The sequence below is a fragment of the Vombatus ursinus genome, unplaced genomic scaffold (assembly GCF_900497805.2).
Source record: "Vombatus ursinus unplaced genomic scaffold, bare-nosed wombat genome assembly UNPS02014802.1, whole genome shotgun sequence".
Taxonomy (NCBI): domain Eukaryota; kingdom Metazoa; phylum Chordata; class Mammalia; order Diprotodontia; family Vombatidae; genus Vombatus; species Vombatus ursinus.
The window spans coordinates 31137037-31148286 of NW_020954580.1; positions in this window are offsets into that span (position 1 = coordinate 31137037).

Genomic DNA, 11250 nt, shown 5'->3' on the forward strand with positions numbered 1-11250 from the left:
TAGCTTCCATAGTTTTTTCTTTGGATGTGGATAGCATTTTCCATCACGAGGCTTCTGGAGATTAGACTGTCTGTTCTATAAAATGAGTAGAATAGTTTGAGGAGGACAGCATTTATATCAGCAGTCATATAATTTTTGTACATTTCCATTTCTTATATTGGAAGGATTAACTAACTGAAAAGCAATTCAATTCTTACCATCTTCCTAGACTACTGGAGAGAATATTTTATTTCTTTTGAACGACAAAATTGGCGGTAAGTACTTAAAACATATTTTTAGAAATGGAGGTGTAGGTGTAGTAAAAAAAAAAAGTGAAAATCTATATTATTTTGACCTTTGTGTGTATTTTATAAGACAAAGGATGATTACTGGATTTTGTCACGTAAAATTTTTGGATGGATATCAGAAAAGAACCTTTTGAAAATGCTGCAATATCCACATTTCTAGGGGCAATTTAGATACGATATTGATTTATTTTGAAGTTCAAATAAAATTTTTCTTAAATGTTGGCTAAAGTTTCTCAATCAGATTTCTTAGCTTGGTTCTGGAGTGTATCATTTTCCAAAACCTGAGTTCTTTAGAATTGTTTAGCTGTAATCATTTAAATAATTCCAGCTTGCCAGCAAAAGGTAGGAGACCTTGAGTATTTTCTTTACTTTTGATACCTAACCTTTTCATTATGATTATGCCAGTTTCCGTGACTGCAGCCACATAGTTAGATTTCATTTTGTTCTTAAGTCTCAGAAATGGGAGGTATGAGAATAAGGAAATGGACTGACTATTGTTTTCCATGCAAAAATTAATCTGTAAAAGAGCAAGAAAGTTTTAGAAAGTATCACTGTGACGCCAACATTAATATAGCCTTTTCTATATTTTCAAGTATTACATTGTATTACACTCTATTACATTGTAAACAGATTTTATTCACCCAGTTGCATAGTGCCTTTTGTTGTTGTTCAGTCATTTTTCAGTCATGTCTGACTCTTTGTGACCCCATTTGGGATTTTCTTGGCAGAGGTACTGGAGTGGTTTGCCATTTCCTTCTCCTGCTCATTTTACAGATGAAGAAACTAAGGCAAACAGGATTAAGTGACTTGCTCAAGGTCATCCAGCTAGTAAGTGTCTTGAGGCCAGATTCAAACTCATGAAGATGAGTGCTCTATCCATTGTGCCACCTTTGTGTAGTGCCTGGTACATTGTAAATACTTAATAAATGCTTATAGATTGACTATTTTGGTTATGCCTAAAAATCTAGGGACGTAACAGCCATTAATTTATCAGCAGATAGATTTTGCAACTTGACTTCGTCATAGTCATCACGTTCTGGCTCCCTGATTAGATTGAATGCTCAGCCTTCTTTCCTATCTCAGTAAACCAGCCACCACAGGACTAGTCTTAAGAAGAATTGATTATAATGGTACTCATTGGACTCCTTTCCAAATAGTCAGATGGCCATGTAGTGTGATAAATATATGAGTCTGAACACAAAGTGAGTTGTCTTGGAATTACTAGCATCATTGAAAAATATTCATTAAAAATATCCTTCAACTTCGATAAATACGAAGGTTGTATCAGCATATACCTTAAGATCAAAATATAAATCCTAAGTGACCTAAGTAAGAAAGTTTAGTAGGAATGTGAATTTCCTACTTCTTAGAGAGAATAACATTTTAAAAATACTTTTTGTTAATGTAGAAGTTAACATTTTCAACACATTAAGTAGGGAAAATAAATAATTTAATTTTCCCTCTAAATGGGTCTATAAAAGTACTGATTTTTAAAGTTGGTCAGAATGCTTGTAAATAAAGATAGATTTATTTAACTAAATTTATTCAACTAAATTCATCACAAACTTAATAGTCTTAATTTTTGGCTTTTTTGTGAAACTTTTTAGTATTTGTTTTTATTTTTGTTTTTTAATTTGAAAAGTCCACTTTTTGTGAGAATGGATATATTTTCCTCATTGATTTTCAGATAGAATACTATATATTTGAATAAATTACATCATAATACTTCTTAGAAAGGTGTTGAAAAATAGTAATTATCAATATCTGAGTAGTTCTAAAAGTATGCTCTATACAAAAACCTGAAAATGGTTTTTATTATTTGTAATGCACTTTTAGATCTGAGGGTTTTAAGTTCCAACATAAAAGAGGTGTTTGAGATTTTTTGGGGTCAAGAGAAGTTGTTTCAAATTTCATCTTACCTCTTTTCCTTATTTTTTTTTAAGTGGAGAGGGGGTAAACTATTCTTGATGAACTTTCATTTAATTAGAAATTTATGCTTTAAAAAATAGTTGACAATATTTTGTGCTAAACTTAAAATTGATGTCTGGTCTGCTTATATTAAGGCAGAGATTCAGAAGTATTTTTTTTCTCGTTGCAAATTAGTTTCTCACCAACTTTTGACACTTTTACCACTACTGCATGATATTGGAAATGCTAAATTCGTATCAAGTGTTTGTATGTGTATGGGGGAAAGGGCTGGTCTTGGAGGTACTTAAGGAAATAAATCATTTATTGTCAGTTGGTTTGTTAAGAGGGCAGGGAGAGTCAAATACAATAACTCAGGTGAAATGGTGGCAGGGAAATTTAATATTTATATATTCTACATTAGTTGTAGAATGTGAGGATTTCCCTGTTCCCTCCCCCACTACTGCATATTTGTTACATTATTTCTTTTTATTATAAGCAATTTTTGTTATACATAATAACAATTTCAGATACACAGAAATGATCAAGTGCAATATAGAGTAAAATCTTCCCCAGAGCAATATTATCCAAAATACTTCCTCCCCCCAAAATTGTAAACTTAACAGCTATTTGCAGTTTCTCCTTTAGATTTCTTTGTACTTATACAATTTTGTTGGTTTTTTCTATTGTAATTATTGTTGTCTATACTTCTATTAGTCTTCACTCTTTATTTTGCATCACTTTTTATTGATTTTGTATTTCTTATGTCTTTCATATTCATCATATTTAAATGGCTGTATGATATTCTATTACATTTATGTTACATGGTTTGTTAAGATGTTTCCCTAATTATTTAATAAATGAGTTGCTTTATGTTTTTCCCTTTTACAAATTAAAGGAACTGGTAATAAGTTCTGTAGAAATAAGTTTCTTTTCAAAGAAATAGCAGGATATAGTCTTTCTAGTATAATCACTGAATCAAAGATTATAATCAGTTCTGTAACTTTTATCATAAATTGCCCGATTACTCTTCAGATTTATAGTTCTACCAGAAGTGTAATAGTATGCTATTTGCCCCGCAACCATTGAATTTGTAGTTTTAAAATATTTGTGCCAGTTTGACGGCTGTGAAAGAAATCTCGCAGTTATTTTAATCTTGATTTCTCTAAATGTTAAAGATTTGAATAGTTCTTCAAATAATTATTATTTTGTGCTTTTTTCTTTTGAGAAACTTTTATATTTCTTTGACTTCTTATCCACTAGGGATTATTACTGGTTAAATAATAAAATTTTAATGAAGATTGTCATTTGGTAGAAGAATAATAACTGACATACAAAGTGCTTTATATTTTGCAGAAGATTTACACACATTATGTCATTTGAGCCGTAACAATCCTGTGAATTAGGGAACAACAGGTGGTATTGCCCCCATTTTTCAAATGGGGAAATTGAGGATAGGAGAAGTTAAGTGACTTGCCCATGGTCACGTGGCTAGCAACTATTACAGGTGGCATTTAAATGAACTTGTCTTCCTGACTCGAGGAACCCTGGGGCATGCACAATCAACTAATGCTAATATTTATTAGCATTAAATTCTTTATGGGGGAAAGAGAACTATATGATGATTTAACCGTAGTTAGATGTTTTCCAGTGAATAGTTGGGATTGTTAGAGTATTCTTTGCATTTTTTTTTTTTTTTGGCTAGGCAGTGGTGTTAAGTGACTTGCCCAGGGTCACACAGCTAGTGAGTGTTATGTGTCTGAGGCTGGATTTGAACTCAGGTCCTCCTGACTCCAGGGTGGTGCTGTATCCACTGTGCCACCTAGCTGCCCCTATTCTTTGCATTTCTGTTCCTAAGACTTAATAGATTTATCAGCTGACCTTTGCTTATTGATGCCAGTGGTAAAGACTGTATCATATATTTTTTAAAAAAGTAACTTACCCATAGTCACTGTGCTTTTGAGGGTTTTTTTCTCTTACTTGATGATGATGATGGATTTATCCATACATTTTCCTGATTAGGCCCTTTTGTGAGATGACTGTTTATGACTATGTTCATTGGCTCATAAAGGGTAATCATTTGATTATGTTGGCTTTGTCAGTAGTAGCTTCTTTGAAATTCCTAATCTGGATTCATTTTAGTCAGAAGTTTGAATTTCCTACCATTCAAAGCTTTTTCCAGAGGTGCTGATTAATATAAAAATGATTAGCCTAGAATATTTTTGCCTTTTCTTCCTAAGGATGCTGTTGAACAGTGAAATTCCTCAAAAGGTAAACAAATGAAGAGTTCTTGATCATCCCCAAATTGTATAATCAGCACCGGGATGACAGAAATTCACTGCCTTTGTATTTTTCTAGACTTTAAGTCCACTTGAACAGAATCTAATTATGACCAACCCTTAATTAGCTGTGCAAATAGAGAAGAGCTATAGTGTGGGTAATTGAAAAGAAGAGGTAACCAAGGAAAAAAAAATGACCTTATATTTAACTCATTCACTATAGAGGATTTCTTTTCCTTAGAAGATTTACATTCCTAATTATGTTCTAAATTAGGATAATATAATATTACTATTAATTTCTTGCCTAAAAAGAGGGGGAGATAGCACAGGTAAAACTGCTTGGTAAAAATTAAGCTGTAGTGAAAGTTGGCTGTGGATAATCTGTGAATAATTTAAAAGTAGCAATGTATTTGTACATAAATGGGATACTGCATGGAATGTTTTCTTTTTTTTTATTGTCTATTCTTTTTTTCCTCTAAATGATTCTTATGAAGGATTGGGTATAGAAAAGTATAGAAGAGCAGGGAACCACCAGTGACTGAGACCATTTAACATATGTAGGCACCATTTTTTAGGAGGGTGAAATCCCAAGTAGAAATATTTCCATTTAAGAATGTAACCTGTCTTGACCTTTTTGTTTTAAAATAAAACACTAAAGAGCTGTTGTGCAGAGTTTTCAGGTACAGAGAACTATATATGTCTCTTTGGTGGTAGTTCTATGTCACAATAGAGCAACAACTATTTAGTCTTTCCTACCAAAAAGACAGATGAAAAGGTGTTTTCTTTGTTGGTAATGGAATAAAGTAAGACAAAAAAAGTATCTATTACTTTCTATAAGTCTTGGTTCATGATTCAGCCAAGCTCTATGTTTGCTTATATTTTAAACCCAGCTTAATATAACATTTCATTCACTTGTTCTTTATGGAATTTATTGTTATTCTAATGCTTCCTTGCAAAATACATTTCAACACATAACACAAACTGAATATTTCTTTGCTAATGTGAATATTTCAAATACATATAGTTGTCATCTCTTCCCTGTTCAATTAATGTAATTCAAAGAAGGCATATGGTACTGTACTAGGGTACACTAAAAAAGCCATTTCTTACCCTTGGGGAGCTTACCAGGAGCAGAACAGATGCGAAAGACTAAAAAAATAAGCAACCAAATATACCATGGTGGTAGTAGCCCTGATATCAGAAATAAAAACCTCAGTCAGCTTTAGAAAACATTTATGGTGACTGTCCTTCAAAGGCTTAGATAGATAGGACAATATTCTTGAAGACCAGACTTTTTCTGTTGAATTCTGTTAAATTACTTTCTCTGGTGGTATTAGAATGTCCTTTAACTTACTACACACCCAATTTCCATTCATTTTCTTTTCATACATTTACTTACATGTAATGCTCCATTTTAATGTAGGCCTGTAATTAATGAAAATAGCTCTGTCTTAGAATGCCAGTATATTCTAAATACAGAAACTAGGTAACGTTTTGTTTGAATAAAATGCCAATTTGTGGTGAAGATTTGGGAACATTTATTTTACAGGGTTTTTTGTTTAGCAGAATTTTTGAAATTAAAGCAAAAAGCATTGTTTTTCTGGGCTGGGTTTTAGAACAAAGAAGTAGCTTTCTTTGTTAGGTAGAACTGTACTGAAAAGGTGTTTTGTAACCGTATCATCTTTGAGGGAACAGAGAGAGAGAATCATGTAGAATTTGAAAACTGAAAGTGACCTTGTAGATCATTTTACCCAATCCCTTCATTTCAAAGATGAGGACAGTGGTTCAAAGAGATTGTGATTTGTTTGAGATGATATAGCTAGTCAATCTTGTACATCTCTTTAGAACTTTTACCTTTTCAAGGTGCTTTCACATCTTAAGTTGTCATTTGACTTTCTTTGGGCAGAAAGAGCAAGTATTTTTTTTATCATTTGTACAAATTGAAATTGACACTAAGATATTTTATCATTGTTGGTAGAACTGATTAGTAACAGAACTAGAATTAGAATACTCTCTGACACTTGGGAAAATGTTTTCCTCATCTGATGGTGACATTTTGTGAACTCAAAATTTTAACATCATTAAATTACATTGACCATAATATCAATAATCATAAACTAAGAGTATTAAAATCATGGTTACTAACCACTATCTGAGGGGGTAAAAACTCACTCCCCTCCATCTTGCATAAGTCCTCTGTCTGCATAGTTTTATTTCTTCCCACCTTCATCCACTTTCCCATAGCTTTAGCTCAGTCCTGATTCATATGGCTGCCACTTTTCTTCATCTAACTCTTTCCTTCTACACCTGCATATTTATCAAAATTATCTATGTATCCTCACAACAATCATGAGAAGTAGGCGTGATTATTATCTCTGTTTTACAGAGGAGGAAGCTGATTTGAGTTTAGACAGAGATTAAGTGACTTGCCCAGGATCTCATAGCTAGTTAAGTGTTTAAAGCTGGATTTGAACACAGGTCTTTTTCACTCTAGGTCCAGTGTTCTATACACTGCACCTATATAGTGGATCACTAAATCATAAAGTTGTGAACAAAGAATTAATGTCTAGAAACCGTTAAAAAGAGTATTAATTTTGTACATGGTTGACCAGAACATACAAAATGATCCAAAAGTCTAAGTACCATTTTAGAGTTTTAGAACACTTTGAATACCTACTTGCATATGCATGAATCCTTTACTTCATGCAATAGGAGTTCCTGTTGGTTTGTACATAAATTACATCCTGATTTTACTAAGGGAGCTGGCTATTTAATGAAAAGTTTTGGTGAATATTTTCTGAAAGTAAATATTGAACTACTGATTAACCTGTTTTATATACCATGTTTCCTTAATGTGAGGCCCATGTTGTATATGTGACCTTGGGTTGAAGTTACCTCAGCCACATGGGCCTGTTTACTGATAAAATAAGAACATTGGATTAGTTGGGTTTTTTTAAAGAACCCTTCTAACATTCTTTGAATCATGTGTATGGAAGTCCTTGAGTAGGATTTAATGTGTTTTCACACTTTGCATGTGAATATTTCTGCTAAAGTGTGATTTCCAGGAAGCTTTAAGGCACTGCATGTCATTGCATTGAGCCAGGAGCTTTAAAACTTGTGCCTTCAGAGCAGTGAGAGAGCTTAGGATGCTTCATGTTTGGGGTATGGAACCATATTGGTGTAGTTTTGGCTGCACAAAGATAAGAGAATTATAATTTTTTTTTAAAAAAAGTAGCCATTTGTAAATGTGTGCATAAAACATGTCTCTAAACATATATACAAAAAAGCACATAAAATTAAGTATTAGGCCATGCACATGAAAAACATTGTTTTTGGTAAGAAATGTAGCTTGTGTTTCAGTGTGTAATAAAATCTAATGGTGAGAATAAAGTTTTGAATGGCATAAATGATTATTCTGAATATATTTACTTTTTTAACGTCCAGAGTGTTGTGTGGAACTAAATCAGGGGTCTGGACAAGGATTTCTGTACATTAGCAATAAAAGAATATTACAATATTTTAGTGTGACATTTTAAAGTCAGTCACATGGAGAGAGCATCTTTATGCACAACATACACCCTGCAGCAGCATTTATATTTGCATCTTCTACAGGTCTGCTGTATCTTTTAGGAATAGACAGCAGCTCTCTTATATAAGAGTCAAGTAGCCCTTTTTCTGAGCCAAATTATTAACAGCCATCGGTCTTTTAAAAACTACAATCAGGATTTGTTAAAGTTGTGAAATGACAATAGTAGGGGTATCTTTGTGGTGGTGTTTTAATATTTATTGGATTACCACATTGCACACTAGGCACTAAAATACCACATGATATGGGTACAAATTGGAGGCAGATTTCAGTTCAGTATAAAGAAACAGCATTAGCTACATCAATCAATAGACATTTATTAAGCACCTTATGCACCAACAACTTGTTAGGCACTGGAAATACAAAGACAAAAAGAAAAGGCCTAAAAGAGCTTTTGTTGGGGGGCAGAATGCACATATATAGGCATATTCCAAATAGATACAAAGCAATTTCACGAGAAAGGAAGTAGCACCTGGGGAATTAGAAAAGGCCTGATGTAGGAGATGGGGTCTGTAAGATGAGCTTTGTGTCCACCCAAGATTCTGAGACAGAGGAGAGTAGGGAATCTGTTCCAGAGTGGGGGACAGCCTGTGCAGAAGCACAGAAGCAGAAAGGGGGATGCTAAGTGCAAAGAACAGCAAGAAGGCCAGTTTGACTCTCATAGAGTGTATTGGGGGTGGGGTGGGTCTAATGATAAGCCTAGAAAGGCAATTGGGTGAAAAAGGACTTTAGATCATAGAGGTAATAGCTTATTGAGAAGGGTACTGACTTGCTTTTGGGGAATATCAGATTGGTAGCTGAATGACGAGGGAAGAGACTGGAGGCAGAGAAACCAATTAGAAAACTTGCAATAGCCCAGATGAGAGGTGATAAATACCTGATGACATCTCATCAGGAATGCCATGGAAGGGAAGTTGGACTAGGTAGGTGATCTCTGAGCTTAAGATTCTATCATTCTAATGCAGATATCACAACAAAGTGTGTATCGTCTAATAGTTAACTTTTGTATACATTGATTAACCGGTTTTTTAGAATTTGTCAGCTAAAAAAAACCAAAAACCAAAAGAATGCCTATGTTTGTAGTGGCATTATAAGATGTCTTATGCCAGGCTCTCCCTTTTTCTAGCCTAAGTAAAGAGAAACAGGGTCCATCTCAGGCAAAGCTGTAAATATTTTGACGTTAGTCTTATGTCCACAGCCTTCTCTTTCTGTACCTCTTTCTATTCACCTTGGTAACAGTGGCAATTTGTCACTTCTGTCCCTGTACTCTATCTTCCTGTTCTCACCCTCTGTAAAGGACTCTTAAACAGTCAATTAAGATAATTGACTAATAACAGTTTACCCCAGTGAGTTTCATTTATAGTGTAATCTTCTTCAGAATAACTTACTGCTATCCTGGTAATTCCTGAACTGCAGGAATTCACTTCCCTTTATCATATATTTTTTCTAGGCCCTCCCAGGATCTCATCCTATCCTGGCAAAAGCCTGCCTTTCCCTGAACCTCGTTCCCCTCAACACAGGTAGATTACCTTCCTCTATCTTTACTGCCTTGAACCCAGTTCCAGCTCTCTTTTACCCCTTCCTTTCCAGTACTCCCAGATAGTTTGTTTTCTGACACCAGTGTTGTTCCTTTAGTTTGTATTTAATGATTTTTCAACCCCCTGGAATGTTCCGTCCTGTGTTTCTATCAGTTTATGATAGTTTATGACAAAGTGTATCATTTGAGAATGTCTTCTGCAGTAGAATGACAACTATTTAAAAGAGCATGTTTCACGTTTTTAATTGTCCATTAACATTCCTTAAAGATTCTCTATTGCCTGAGAATATGCGAACTGTACAGATTTTATTTCTGCTTTAAACTGTTGCTCCTTCTTGGTTCCTCTGTAGACTCAGCTTGCTGCAGTGCATCTTGTCCCATTTCACTGAATGCAAGTGTGTGAAAAAGGACCCAGTAATCAAGTTAGAAAGAAAAGGGGGAAAATATTTTTAACATTTTTAAATACTTTCATTGGCAGCAATGAGAAATTTATTAAAAATAAGAATTATCGTATAAGTGTGATACATTCAAAATTATTATGTTGAGAGATTAGTGATGTTTCAAGAGTTTGATGACCTTCCTTTCCACTTGCTCAGCTCATATTTATGAGTCTTCCCAAAAGCAAGTTTTAATTTTTTCTTTAGAAAAGTGTTTTTATGGCTCTCTAAAATTGTGGCACTCAGAAATTAAATGTCAAGAAATGGAAAATTTCTTCATGCTCTCATTAGAGAAATATTTTAATTTTAAAAGATATTTGTTATTCCTCTTAGGCCATATCTTCTAAGCAACAGCATCAGCCCCATTACCGAGAGAAGGCTTTATTAATAATTGGACTACTCTGGCAGCCTGATTTGTACTACAAAAGTGAAATCACTATCCTCCTTTATTGAAAGCAGGTTGACAAAGCTGTGATTATCTGCTTTTCTAAATTTTGATAATAAAGTTCTCTCTGCCTTCCCTCCCCACCCTCGGGAAGATTTGCCTTTGGTTAAATTTGACCATGTTGATCCTAAAGGTCGTTTCCTGGAGCTGATGATGTTCAAGGATTATGGCATTGTGTACCATACTTTATAGAAAAGGAACTTCCCATGTTGCCAGCACTTTGAGATGCATAGATAGCATTTATGTTAGCACATTCCATACTGTAGCTTATTCTGTTAACTTCTTTTGGTTCTTATCTGACTTATATTTTTGTAGCCTCTGGAGCATATTTGCTAGAATTGGATGAGCTATGATGGTCTTAGACAAAATGATCTTGGAACTTAGTATGAATAATAACAGGGGACAACTTGACCTGTGATTTGTTTTCGTCACTGACTTGGTGTAAAAGGTATTTCCAAATATAGAAGTTGAGTTTTGGACTAACTGGACGTAACTTTTCACATGTATCTCAGAGCAGAGGGATGGTGATATTTATAAACAAATGGTACTATTGACAAACCAAATTCCACAGCAAAAAAGGAGGAGATTAATGTATGTTTCTGATGTTACATTGCCCTTTTGGTGAATTTTTCCCATACTGAGAGAAAATACATTTTGCATCATTGGGAATTTAAAGCAGTAGAGAATAATAAAGGCATCTAGAATGACCTACTTATGACATATGACTATATACTTAAGTGTTCTCAACTCCAAGAATCTCCATACTTCTTTCAC